The 14,736-nt window shown below is 41.9% G+C and overlaps 1 long non-coding RNA gene across 2 annotated transcripts in view; it reads right to left on the reverse strand.

The window, feature by feature from the left end:
• Window positions 1-803: 803 nt before the first annotated feature.
• Window positions 804-14,736, reverse strand: part of LOC126486926 (uncharacterized) — a 30,990-nt gene continuing 17,057 nt past the window's right edge. The window contains exon 5 of one of the 2 annotated variants that reach the window (XR_007588234.1): window positions 804-1,343. This is a non-coding gene — a long non-coding RNA (uncharacterized lncRNA). Of the gene's footprint in view, window positions 1,344-12,408; window positions 13,460-14,736 lie in introns of those variants that run through there. The other variant, XR_007588233.1, reaches the window with a different exon arrangement.

A 14,736-nucleotide genomic window follows, 5' to 3' on the forward strand; every position in this document is an offset into this window, starting at 1 on the left:
TCAAAATTTGATAGAGACGCTTGGTGAAGAGCTCTTCTTATGACATGTTCATGTAATCATGGTGCTAATCAAAATCCCATGGTGAAAACCTGGGTCCTTAACACCAATAGTCATCATATTGATAATATGTATCAGTTATTAAAATTAAAAAATTACCATGCACAAAACTGGATAGACGGCTCCGTGGGTAGAATGTGTGCAGCGTACAAGCCTGAGGGCCTTGAATCAGATCCTCAGCACCCACATAAAAAGCCAGACATGGCTGTAGGCATCTATATTTGTAACACTGGGAGGCAAAGAGAGAAGCCTGGGCCTCACTGCCCAGCCAGCCTAGCAAATTACTGATTTCCACGTTCAATAAGAAACTCTGTCTCAACAAATAAAGGTGGAAAAATATTGAAGACATATGTCACACTTTAGCATACACACATAGTCACACACACACTGGTGCATACACACATATATGCCACACCAAAAAAAAAAGAAAAAAGAAAAAGAAAAGAAGAGAAAAGGAAAAAGAAATGATAAGAAAGAAAAGAAAAGCTCGCTCGCTCTCTCTCTCTCTCTCTCTCTCTCTCTCTGGAATCTTGCCAACCTGGATGACGAAGACTTGAAATGAACTGGTAGTAACATGGTGTGGTGGTAATCAGTGGCTGACTTGGAAGGAGTTAATAAATAATAATAAAGTAATAATAAAATAATAATAATAAAGAGGGTAATAAAAGGGGAGAGAATCAAAGCCTGAGTTTCCAGCCTAAATAACTGCAGATACAGCCTGAAGACAGTTGGGGCAGTAGGAGACAGGTGGGTACAATGGCATCAAGATCAAGATGCCTATGTATCTTTGGGTAGAAAGATCTATAAAGAAGTCAGGTATTTGGACTTGGAGTTCAGGGGGAGATACAGTCCTGGAAGCAGACAGTGCAAAGTTAGTGCTGGAGCCGTTAGGAGTGAACAAAACCTTTCTAGATCGGTATAAAGAGAGACCAGTTCACACAGGAGAACCCAAGAAGGATTGCATTTAAAAGCCCACCACAGCTGGGCACACATGCATTTAATCCCAGCACTCAGGAGGAATAGGCAGGTGGATCTCTGAGTTCAAAGCCAGCGTAGTCTACATAGTAAATTCTGTTCCAATCTACATAATGAGACCCTATCTCAAAGAAATAAAATATGGGACAAGAGAGATGGCTCAGTAGTTAAAAGCAGTGGCTGCTCTTTCAGAGGAACCAGGTTTGATTCCCAGCATCCACACGATAGTTTGCAGCTGTATGTGACTCCAGGGGCTCCAATGCCCTCTTCTGGCTTCCACATATACTTCACACACATGTGCACACTCACACCTGCAGGAAAAACACATATGCACATAAAATACTAGCAAAATAATAAAAATTACTTAATGAAATAAAATATTGTCACACAAGCACTGAGACCAGAGTTAGATCTCCCTAGCACATAAAATAAATATTTTTAAAGCCAACCAGAAAATGTGTAGTCATCCAAGGAGGCTGAAATGGGACAAGAAATGGCAGGGTTACAGAAGCCCCCCGGGTCATCCAGGGTTGTGTGCATAATTTTCCAAAAATAATCCAAGCCATCTATCTTTGATAAACATGCATTTATACACAACATCAGACCCCATCTTTCCCTTCAGCTCTGTGCTCTACAGAAACCAGAGTTTTCCAAAGCCAATCAATCACAGTTTCAGGTTTCCCCAAGACAAATAAGAAAACCAAAGTAAAACATTTCTCACTGAGTTCAGAGGACAGGAAATTACTGAGACGTTTAAAGACCTAATTTCCAGGAAATGGAGAAAGCAGGTGACAATTGCCAGAAAAGAGTCCTCTGTGACAGAGCTCTTCTGAAGCTGGCCAGTGGGAGGAAGGAAAGTGGGGAGGGTATTTACAGTCTGTAGGGGGAAAGCCAGAATGGGCTTCTTTACAAATAAATGGTTAGGGGCTACAGAGGTGGCTCCGCAGTTAAAAGCCTCGACTGTTCTTCCAGAGAACCTGGGTTGTCTCCCAACAAATGACTGGGGATGGGGATGGGGATGATGGCAAAGAGCGTGCTTAGCGTGCATGGGGCCCCGAGTTCCGCCCCTAGGACCACGTAAGATGACGTGGCGATGCACACCTGCAGCCTCAGCACGCAAGAGGGAGAAGCAGGAAGACCAGCTGTTCAAAGTCCTTCCTGCCTATAGGCTTTATACCAGTAGAAAAGGGCTCCCCGCTGTGTAAGTGTTATTGACCAGGACCACTCAGGAGTCATGCTGCTAAGCACCCCACTGGCTGCAGCCACCTGGGTTTTACTAATGTCCATTTTGCGTGAGTGTCTTAGCTGAGTTTCTGTTGCTATGATAAAACATGATGACCGAAAGCAACTTGGGAAGCAAAGGGTTTATACTTCTTCTTACAGCTTCATGTAAGGAAGTCAAGGAAGGAACCGAAGCAGAGGCCCCGGGGGGGATGCTTCTCAACGGCTTGGTCCTCAGGCTTGCGCAGTCTGCCTCCTTATACACCCATAAGACCATCTACACAGGACCAACAATGTGCTGGACCCTCCCACATCACTCACTGATTAAGAAAATGCATCACAGGCTTTCCCGCGGTCCAATCTAGTGAGGCCATTTCCCTCAATTGAGGGTCCCTCTTCCCAAATGACTCTAGCTTGAATCAAGGTAACATAAAACTAGCCTGTCATAAACTCAGAAGTCTATCTGTAGAGCCTTCCCAAAACATCTATCGGGTTGTCAGCCTTGGGTTAAAGGTGGGCTTGTTAACAGAACCTACCTCTGAGTATTTCCTCCGAGGCTTTGCCATAATCCAGACTTTGCCTAACTCTCCTTTCACCCAGGAGCCCTGTGAATGCAGATTGAGTTCCTCGAGTTTCTTAGTAAGACAGAGAGAGTACACAGATAGTAGACACAGAAAATAGTGACTTGAGTGACCCCCTCTATTGTAAATTATTACACTGGGATTCTGGTTTATACACAAAACTTAAGCACAGCCATCATAACCCTTTACTAAAGCTAGCATTTGGCAGTGGATATTTCATTACTTCCCCTCCTTTCTCCCGCAACAGGAACTAGGACCTGAGCTTGAGCTCCAGAACCCACGCAGAAAAGCCAGCAATGGTGGCCCACATTTGTACTCATAGTGCTGAGGAGGCAGAGACAAGAGGAGCCTGGGACTCACTGGCTCGCCAACCTAACCTGCTTAGTGAACTCCAGGCCATTGAGAGAACCTGACCCTCCATAAACAAGACAGATGGTAGCTGAAGTTGATCTCTGGCCTCAGCATGCACATACACAGACAGGGAGAAGCATCCAAATCAATCTTGATTGCTGCAGTAATTCCTACAGCCAGTAGCCTTTAAGTTACCCGCCCACTTGGGCGTGGCCTCTTGTACTATGGATGCCGAGTAAAGTGCGCAACCGGCTTCTTTTCTGGCTCTGGGATTGGGTTGCTGTTCCCCTTTCCAGCAGAGGATTGTAATCTGTGAGGCTACCCCTAAATATATAACCCTCCATTATACTCAATTCTGAGCGAGTGTGGGATTTCTTTTAAGCGTCCATCTTCACTTGATGCCACCGAGGTTGATGTTTTGCAGTAGCATAAAGCATGAATGAAAATAAAGAAAAAGGAAGCCAGGCACCTCAAACCCAGCACTCTGGAGGCAGAGACAGGAGGATATCTGTGAGTTCCAGGCCAGCCTGAACTACATAGTGAGTTTTAGAACAGCCAGAACTACATAGAGAGACCCTGTCTCAAAAAAAAAAAAAAAGGAAAGAAAAGAAAACAAGAAAGAAAGGAAGAAAAATAGAGAAAATGGAAGCATAGACATCAATCAGGGATTAATTTTCAACTATTTATTTTTTAGATTATAATTATATAATTTCCTTAATTTCATGAGAAAATTATACATATTAATGGAGTTCATTCTGGCATTTCTAGTCATGCATATAGTGAGTACTAAGTTTAGAGATTTCTGGTCTATCGAGGAAATCACAAGACTCAGCTTAACCTTAACCACTAACTCCTGCTATGACCTTGAAATAGAGCAAAAAGGAAAGATAAGAGAAAGCAGTTTAGAGGGCACCATTCCATTTGAAATCAAGATAAACATCTCAGCACATGGGAAACAGGAAGGGTAGCAAACTCACTAAAGGAATGTCATTAGCAAACTCGCTAAAGGAATGTCATTATGACCGCAGTTCTGAAGGGTCCATGTTAAAAATGAAGACTGGGTCTCAGGATTAGGCATCAGTGTCCCCTTACAACACTAACTCTAAGTTGCTGGTAGAACCTAAGACAAAGTGCAGAACAGGAGAACCCAGGAAATAGCTACAAAATTACAAAGGAGTTTTGTGCTCAGGATGAAAGCAAACACAAGCAAAGGTAAACATCTTCCATTCAAATTACATTTGCAAATAAAAATTTCAAAGCATATAAAGAAAACATTCTTGGACTGAAGAGATGTCTCAGCTGCTCTTACAGAGGACCTGGGTTCAATTCCCAACACCCACATGGTGGTTCACAACCATCTGTAACTACAGTTCCAGGGGATCCAATGCCTTCTCCTGGCCTCTAAAGGTACTGCATGCAGATGATGTACAGACGTACATGCAATCAAAACACCAAAACATGTAAAGTAAATAAATCTCTAAAAGAAGAAAGAAAGAGGGGGGAGGAAAAAGGAAGAGAGGAAGGGAGAGAGGGAGGCAGGGAGGGAGGGAGGGAGGGAGGGAGGGAGGGAGGAAGGAGAAAGAAAGCTTGAGCAAACATTCTCTGAAACACAGTCAATGGATTAAAATTTGCTCAGAGGAACTTACTTTTATTCTAGAAAGTGAAAGAACAAAGTAATCTAAAAGTCAATCTGTAGGATCCCCGGATATATTTTATTATAAGTCAGTAAGAGGCTATAAAACTTTAAGGTTTTAACTTTAAAGGATAGCTTTGAATCAAGTGCCCAGACATCGTAATAGATTTTTAAATCCTGGAAGTGAATATAATTACCATAATTTATAAACCCTTAATATATGGATAAAGTATAACAAGTTATAACCAAAAGGAAAAGTGGTGCACTAAGAAAAGGGTTGCCATAATTAAGGCCAGCGGTAACAGACACATGAAATAAAGTCAAAGCAATGCAATTTTTTAATCAGAAACAGAAATGACTAGCTTACGCTGCCGCTAGGTAGTACTCATTATAATCCCCTTCTGTGTAACCCCTGTTGGAGCCGACGGTCCGCTCTAAGAATGACTGTCTGAAATTCCTCTAGTCATCCAGCTCTTATTCCCACTGGAAGGCAGAGAAGGACGGCGGGGATAAAACATGTAAATTAGACTCACAGGTCCATCCATCACCAGCTAGCAAAAATTAATGAGCTTACAATGGAAATCATAAGAAACCTTTACTTAGGATCAAATAAGTTCACCAGAACCTTCCTGACTATCTGATCATTTCTCTACATCTGATCCAATACACCTGCAAATAAAGAGTCTGATCATCAAATAGTTATTATTATACATTCACGGCATCCTTACTATAAACCATTTTGAACATCCACCATTCTGTCAATAAAGTGATTATGATATGATGAAGAATTCTTTTTATAAAAAACAGGATTACAACTGGGTGGTGGTGGGGCACACCTTAATCCCAGCACGCAGGAAGCAAGGCAGGTGGATCTCTGTGAGTTTAAGGCCAGCCTGGTCTACAGAGTGAGTTCCAGAACCATCAGGACTGTTACATAGGGAAACCTTGTCTTGAAAAAAAACCGTGTGTGTGAATGTATATGTGTGTGTGAATGTATATGTGTGTGTATTACAGTTTAGTTGAAATGGTAAATTGTTAAATGAAGAAGTGACTGAGAAAATCAATGTATACAAACCAAGCATTTTAAATATTTTGAGTTTTAGATGGCTTGTATGCAAACAGACATTTTGGGGGGCCATCAGCTCACAAAAAATGACATGGAGACTTATTAATTATAAAAGCTTGGCCTATAGCTTAGGTTTGTCCCACTGGCTCTTATAGTAACTTAAATTAACCCATTTCTATCAATCTATACTTTGCTTCATGGCTTTTGACCTCTCTTCCGTCTTGCACCTCCTGTCATGCCTAGATTCATGTCCTCTTCTCTCTCTATGCCCAGAAGTCCTGCCTAACCTCTTCCTGCCTAGCTATTGACCATTCAGCTCTTTATTAAAACAATCCAAAGGCACCTTGGCAAATACACATCTTCACAGTGTACAAAAAAATTATTCCAAAGCACTTGCAATCTAAAAACAAGACATTTCTCCATCCCTATCACTACAGATGTGCTGACAGGAGCAGCCATACCCACCACCAGCTCTCGAGCTCACACCCAACCAGGGTCCTGAGCCTTTACCCCCCCCCATATTGTTCTTCACCACCATATGACAAGCTTCTTTCAGGAGAGATGGCCTCATAGGTCAGGCTTGGAATATCTTCTTGTTGCCAACTATTGGAATGTCCTTTGAGCAGGAAGTACAAAAGAAACAGTCTTTTTTTTTTTTTTTTTTGGTATTTAGAGACAGGGTTTCTCTATAGCTTTGGAGCCCATCCTGGAACTAGCTCTTATAGACCAGGCTGGCCTAGAACTCACAGAAATCCACCTGTCTCTACCTCCTGAGTGCTGGGATTAAAGGCGTGCGCCACCACCGCTGGGCAAGAATACAGTCTTGAACCCTCGCTCCCTCCCACACACCGTCATTCTTACAGTCCATCGACTGTAAGGGAGAGTCTTGCTGATGGAAACGCCTATCAATCTTTGGAAGAAGCTGTCTGAATATTCCGAGTATCTGCCCAAGAGTCCAGAATTTCGACAGCAGATCCATCAGAGGAAAACACAAGGCCCACAGAAAATGGTTGAATATGGAATATATTCAGTTGGAAAATAACATATCACCCCTGGTCATGTCTAAGCAAAACAGTATGTCAGAACTGATTTTCTGTTTGTCTTGTTTTTTCTTTTTTTTTTTTTTTTTTTTTTTTTTTGGTTCTTCCCTGCCCCTAGACCAGAAAGGAGAACACACGCATGCACGCACACATTGACTGAAGGGTTAAGAATGATAGAGAGCTATTACCGAGGCCGGTCCCCATGCAGAAAACAGCCCAGAGCAGCAATGAGCCTCTCAGAACTCTGGAATACCATATAACATCTTAGTGAATGGAACTCCTTAACCACACTGCCCAAAGATGGGCAATTTCGACAGTTCGAAAATCTAGGTAAGCCAAACATGGTGGCACACATCTGTTATCCTAGCATCAGAGAGCAGAAACTGGCAAATTGCATGTCCAGGCCATCCAGGACTACATAGTGAGTCTGAAACACAGAAAAACCCTATCTCAAAAACCAGGAGAGGAAAGAAAGTCTAGACAGTAAAGAGATCTCCCATCCCACCCCACCCCACACAAACTTTGAGTGCCATGAAATACAGCGCTTTTGAATACAGCCTTTCTCAGGATGCTCTTTCATGAGGTTGCTTGTCTGCCATCCTGTACTATTTGACTTAAGTTATTTATTGTAAAAACCACAACTTGTTTTTTTTTAAAAATCTCTTATAAAGCATCTATATTTAAATTTAATACAGAAAGCAAAAATTAGCTACACACACACAATTTTAAGTTGTAGAGTCTCTCCTGAAACTACTAACCATTTTCCCATACACCTTCCTATTCCTGACACCAAAATTATTAGCACCAAGAAATTGCTAGGAGTTGCCCTAGACACATGCAGTTCTGCCCAGGGATGGCTGGTCCAATTTCTTATGGATAACGTGCTGACCAATTTGAGAACCCTGCTTTGCAATTTGCTCCTGAATGGTAGAGTGTCGATTCCAGCACCCTGGCTCTGTTTTAACATTCCACGGCTCACAATTGCATAATGCTGCAAATGGTTGTGTGCTCTGCCACTTGTCGCTTCCCTACAAGGCTATTCTGAGCTTTGATAAGCCATAAATGGCATAGACGACCTTATATAGCTAGTGTACAGTTTCATAGAAATTAAACGCATAATTAGGATTTTTCTCCCAAACACAGATTCAACTTTATAAGCTCTTTCGAAGTATATTTCAAAACACATATTGATACCAAGGTGTGTTTTCTAATTTAGAGGTATAAATGCATCCCTTGATGAGAAGAAATTATCCTGGATTCTATGTATAATAAATATAACTAATGCCTGTACTTTAACCACTCTCTTTAGGAGGGAAAATGGAAAGCATTTGGGGAAAAGTGGCTCGTGGGAGAATCTGGAAGGAAACCTCCCCATTGATCCACGCTCCCTTTTCTACTGGGCTGGAGTTGCTAGCAGCAGAGAGAGCCTGAAGAATTGAGCTTGGGTTTTAAGAACACCATTCATGGCATGCCAGCTTGAGCAAGCCTCGTATCTACCGGATCGGTCTCCTTGTGGGCCAGCTAGCCTATTTCATAACGTTCCTGTGCTGACCAACAGAGCATCCATAAGCAGGATGTAAGGGGGTGTTCTCATCAGACTCACAATACCTAATAATCACATAATTTGTTCACTTCCTGTCTCTGAAGACATAGAGCCTCAAACTTGGATGCTGTTGCCATTTAGACACTAGGCTCCTTCCCATGTGCCACCTCATGACAACACTTGGATTATCCCAATTTTAAAGGGGACGGATTCAAAATTCAGAAAGGGTAGTAACTTATCCAGGGCCATCCAGCTGTAACCAGTGAGGCAGTGTTGACCTAATCTCTCTCTAGAGCTGATATTCTGCTCTAACAGTGAATTCTAACTGCTATATAACATTCCCAGTGGGCATTTGGCTCTTTGTTACACCACTACCACCAGCAAGGAGTGCTGTGTGTCCAAAAAAAAAAAAAAGCATTCAACTAGCAAGTCTAAGAGTGATTCTCACAGCCCTTCACTCCAGGCTAACCACCTCATATTAGTGTCAAATTCCTGAAGAACATGTCCAACTACAGGAAAACTACCGGGGTGCTATTCTCACATCACTAACGAAAGCAAAACTGGGGGATGCAGCATTTCTGGGGACACCAGCTGGCCCCACCGCCTTAGACGGGAGGCATTTCTGAGGCTCCCTCAGCCCCAGCAGCCTGTATTTAACATTAGAAGACCACCACGGGTGAGAAATCAGTTTAAGGTTTCTACCTCTGGGTAAGCCAGGAGAGAACAGGAGGAGCCATTTCTCTTCCACGTCCTCCGCGACTGGGTACAGCGAAAGACGCGGCACATGGTACACACTGGGGAAAATGTTCATTGCAGAGCCCAGATGCCGACGTGGAAAAGGGACGAGCGCTTCCAGCAGCTGCATCTGGCTCTTTGGCATGCTCTCTGTGCTGTGGTACTGATCCTCCCCAATCTGCACTTCCGTGGCTTCGCCAGTTACCTGCAAACTAAATTGTGTCCGCTCAGACGACACACAGCTTGCGACATACGTGAAGTTACCACTGTGGTGTCTGTTTCCGAACTTCTGCGAAGCATTCCAAAGGAATCAATCTAAAGACACTTTCAGCTATAACGATAGAAAACGCGAAGAAGAAATGCTCTATCCTGGACTCCTTGCAGCTAAGCATCCTGATCACGTGCACATGTAATGATTTTAAAATCAGGGGGGGAAGTCTGCTTTATCCTAAGTAAGCACTCTTTTCCTGGACATGAGTGCAGAGTTCAGAGGGTTAATCTGGAGGTTGTACAGCTAAGAGACCCTAGTGAATTTAACCTACAAGGAAGCTTTGCTAAAACCTCACCTTTAGCAGAGCCTTTTTTTTTTTTTTTTTTGTGCACATCCGGAAAGTAAGACACCTTTCAAGGGTTTCCCTCCCCGCATTTTTATGATACACCTTTCAGCAAAAGCTTTTACAATGATATTAAACGTTAACTCTAGATGGGCTAATCCCAAGACACGGCAGCAGCCTTAAGGTTAATAGTCCTTTTAATTAAAGGATAAGTCAGTTATTGAACACAGAAGCTAATCACAAAAGGATTACCAGTGAAAATGAACATAGTCTGTGCAATTAGTCTGATAATTAAGACTTAAGTACTGGACAGAGATCAAAGGGCTTGTTATACGCAATAAAGTTCCAACCGTGGTAAGGATATTCAAAATGTTAGCTTGTGCTTTACTGCACCTTTCATTTACCATGTGCCCATGATAGCAGCAAACACGTTTCCCCAGTGGATGTCAGCGCGGATAACGGCAGCAGCTGTTACCACATAAGCCTGGTGTTTCTCACAATATGATTACTCTGTCAACGATGGCCGTAAAAGGTGGCATCTGCATTCATCAAACAGAGTTATCAATAAATGTAAAGCCATACAACAATTAGAGATCTCAAAGGAAGAACAAATCCAAACAGAAGAGGAAAAAAAACTGCCAACCACACTCTTTAATTACTAAGATTGTTAATCAATGAAATGCCTTCATAACTTTTAATTAAAATTTTATTTGAACTGCATGTTTGGAGTATCAGATTCTTTGTTTTCATTACATTTAACAGTTGCGTTAGAAAAACTGGCGGCATCTGCGAGAGGCCGTCCCCTGGGGAACACTTGGTATCTGTAATTACACGCTCTCGCCTACAGAGGGTGTGAAGAATCCTTGCTAAGAATAAGAACAAGGACCCGGCTCACAGTCGCGATTATTACAGAGCAAATTACCAGGTAGAGCAATCCAGGAGCTGTCAAGAAAGGTTAGCAAAAACGAGCGTGAAGTTATCAACCATTCAGCAATTCATCATGGGCCAAAACCAGCTCTGAAGTTAAAGCAAAGGAAAGGGGTGCTGGCTTCAGGAAGTTAAGACTGCCTCTAGTTACAGCAAGAAGCAAAGATTGCAAGAGGTTATTGGAGAAGGATAAAAAGATGAAATGACGAAGGAAAAATCAATTACTTTGATCACACTGATGATGCTCCGGCGAGTTATGATGAGAATAACTTCTTGTCACTCCCAAGCTGTGTGCTGTTTACCTTCTTGTTGCCTTACCTTTGATTTGTGCTGATAAGGGTCTGAGCAACTCACACAGCTTGTCCCAGAAGTTGGCTGACAAATCCCTCCCAGACCTCTCAGTCCCTTCAGGCTGAATGCATACCTCACTGTTACGCTTTGAAATGGTCGCTTTTTGATTTGCAGAAGAAGAAACCGAATCTCGAATTTCTTTCTCATCTGCCCTTCCACCCCCTCTGCCGCCCTCCTTTCCAGCCCACAGGAACGAAGTACCCACACCTCGTATTACTTCCTACAGTACTGAAATAACTGGAAAGTTCTTCGTTAGTATTTTTAGAGTGATGGTAGGTGAAGAATGGAGTATTTAGAGATTCTTTCTGAGGCTTTCCTTTAATGCGCATTGACTTTCTAGTGTGAGTGGCAGTCGGCCGGCCCTTCTGGGGTTGCAGCAAAGGCTACTGATGGGGCTCAGGGCACATAACTCCAGCACACGGATCCTGACATTTGAGAGAGAAGCTGAAGCAGGTCCTTCTGCCCCTCTCTCAGAAGCAGGACCCAAAGTGTTCCCAGACTTCCAGAAGTGGTTCCCATGACCTTCGTTTCATAGATTCTGTACCTGGAGTAAGGAAGTCTGTCTGTGAAGACACAGGGACAAAAAACAATCTGAAAGAGGTCTTTCTAAGTCCTCCAGGATACTGTCACGAGGTCTTACTAAGTCCTCCAGTGTATCATCACGAGGTCCTACCTCTTCGTCCAATACTTCTGCACGGTTATCCCCTTCATTATGGAATTTAGCCTTAAAATGTAGAGGTTTCCCTATTTCTTTGTTTTGTTTTGTTTCCAAGGGCTCTTGGATCATATAAAACTTGTATTGAATAAATTTATGTGCTTCCTTCCTGTTAATCCATCCTTCGTTACACAGGCCAAGGCTGTGAACTGGGCGGTGAGTGAAGAAAAGATATTCCTTTCTCTCTCCTGTGCAGCCATCTCTCAAATTCATAGCCCAAAGCAGATAGAATTGTAGCTCACGTGTTTTCCTCCTCTCAAGGAAAGTTAATGTGTTACCATCAAAACATGGCTTGGGGAATTGGCTAAGGAATGGGCTATATTTCACCAAGAGGCTCCCTTTCCACTTTCTTCAAGTTCTTGGAAAACAATGAGTACACCCCTGGGATCAGGGTCATATCTCGGGGAAATGACAGCTCCTTATACTTAAGTATAATGCATAACAGATGCCAGCAACTATTTCAAATTCCATACAGATATTAACTCATTTAAACGGCATATACCCCATAGGAACTAACTTTTATTATCACCCTAAGGAGAAAAGGTAGTCCCCATGTCACAATGCTGCCTAAGTTGAACTGTGAATCCAGCCTGTCCGGTCTCAGTGTCTATGGCCTCAACTACACTTCTGCTTTAAAGAAAAACAGCATTTATTGGGCATCTACTTAGTACCAATTTTTTTATTTTATTTAATTTTATTTCTACTTGCATAATTCTGCAGAAGGGTTTTGCAGATGGGAAAATTAAGACTTAATGAAAGGAACTGGGCCTATTCAAGTCAACAACTCAGTAAACAGGTATGCCTGGAGTCATATATAATTCTGTATACTTCAAAAAATGTGCATTGTTTCCTATAGTTACGGTAAAAACTGATCCTGGATTTCCATTCCACCAACATGCAATGATGGCTGAGAGTCTGTAAAAGGAAGGTGACAAGGACAGGGAGACTACATGTCTGTGTTATATATAATTTCTGTCATTTGGGGTAGAGAAGTACATTTTGGCTCCAAGACAAAAATATTGACAAGGTTTGGAAGGCTTCCCAAGGGGTAAGTTTGTTATTAAATTGTGCTCAAGTAATAAAAGGTTTTGTAAGAGGACATTCCATGTTTGAGATCTTCGTCTGCAGGGGAATCCGACTTCACACAGGGCAGAGACATAATGGCATACAAGCTTATATGAAGAGCTTCTCACACACACTAAGCGCGGGGTTTTGTCATTCTCCTTCTCAACGATGAATTTTGTGTTTGTGATGTCCGTCCTGGAATTTGCTCCTCGACATCAGAATAGGAAGAAAAACAGCCTTCAGCTCACAGGCACAAACACAACACGTCTGGAGAGAACGCTGAGTTTCTTCCCCTCTGCTCGACTGCTGTACCGGGAACCACAGCCTCTCCAAAGACGTCAGGCTATTTCCAGTAAAGACATTTCTCTGTGCCTTTTGACATTTAGCATTTAGCTTTTTCCTGGTGTTCACTCCTAGTATTCTTGGAAGTTGTTGACGCTCTGACCTCACGTATAGTTAACAGTCCGGGCTTTGCGGTCATCCCAGCTCCTCCACCAAATGTAGATTCCAAACGTCACAGAACGACCCATTCTCCTTCCCAGTTACTTAGTATGCTCCAGTTTGTTACAAACATATCAAAGGCATTGATGGGAAGGGTACATGGAATGGAAGAGCCACGAAAATGTTTAGTTTTTTTGTTCACACCTATAAACAAAACACAAGTCATTCCAAGCACTTTAATCCCCTTCATTGCATTCAAATGGTCATCACGCGTGAACATCAAAGACGCTTCAAGCCTTAAATGCTGTGTAAGATGCATTGCAGCCCCAGAGCATTACTTACTCAATTTCTGCATTCTGTGATGATGGAAAATGAACCTGCTTTTGAAATATGAAAGTCGTATTTTTTAAAACTTTCATTTTGCAAAGGTTAATTGACAAGCAGTGTGAGCAGAGGGAATGTGCTTCGAGTAAGTTTCCAATTACCAGAATATAGACTTGGGAGCATGTGTAAAATATATAAATCTTGAAATGCTAACAGGGCCTGCATTTGCTAGATGGAGAGAAAGCAACACACACATGAAGGCATCATGAGTCACTTTATAAAGCTATAACTATCTTTATAAAGATAAAATAAATATTGTGACTTTAATTCAGGAATAAAGTCTACAAGATTTGTCCATAGAAACCATCAATGACATGTATGACAAACTTCTTTTTTCTACAAATAAAAAAAAAACACTGTGCATGGCTACAGTTGCATGGTTGCATGAATCTCCACATATTCATAGATAAACAGGGATATGCAAATTTGCTGCCAAATAGATTAGCAAAATGCAAGTGGTATGCAATTTGTGGGAGAGTCTATCTTGTTGCAATTTTACAATTTCTCAACCCATCAGTTAAATGTGGATTCAGGGCACAGACTCATATTTCCTTGTCAAATAAATTATGTCTTACATCAAAGACCACACAGACTCCTACTTAACAAAACAGGAGAATGTCTGAATAGACCATAAATGTGAAATATGCAAGAGAGCAAAATGAGACAGCCGATAAAATAAAAGATTTGTTAGTCCGCTCAGAACCATCTCCAAAATGGCGCTGCTGACAATCAGAGCAGTGATTAAAGAAATATCCTTTTTAAACCGGTGCTAATTTTTTTCCATGAGAAATGAGCTGGGGTGATAATGCAAAATGGTAGCAAATTGCTACACATAAAAAGTTTTTAATTAGGCAACAGAGATACATGTGGGGCTTGCTGTTTGGTTACAGAAACGTAATATGGGGAAAAAGAAAAGAAATGTGCCAAGTCCTTAAGAAATAAGCCAGGTATCAAATTATTGCCTAGCTATAAATTCATGGGTCAATACTATTTGTCATTTCCATTTGGCTTTTTCCCCTTTCCAAGTAATTTATAGGAATTAATTCTCATTTATGTTTCCTAGTCTTTTTTTCCCCTAAAAAAATTATGCTGGAAAA

The sequence above is a fragment of the Alexandromys fortis genome, unplaced genomic scaffold (assembly GCF_014885135.2).
Source record: "Alexandromys fortis isolate MF-2015 unplaced genomic scaffold, M_Fortis_MF-2015_v1.1 scaffold_8_1_9099942, whole genome shotgun sequence".
Taxonomy (NCBI): Eukaryota; Metazoa; Chordata; class Mammalia; order Rodentia; family Cricetidae; genus Alexandromys; species Alexandromys fortis.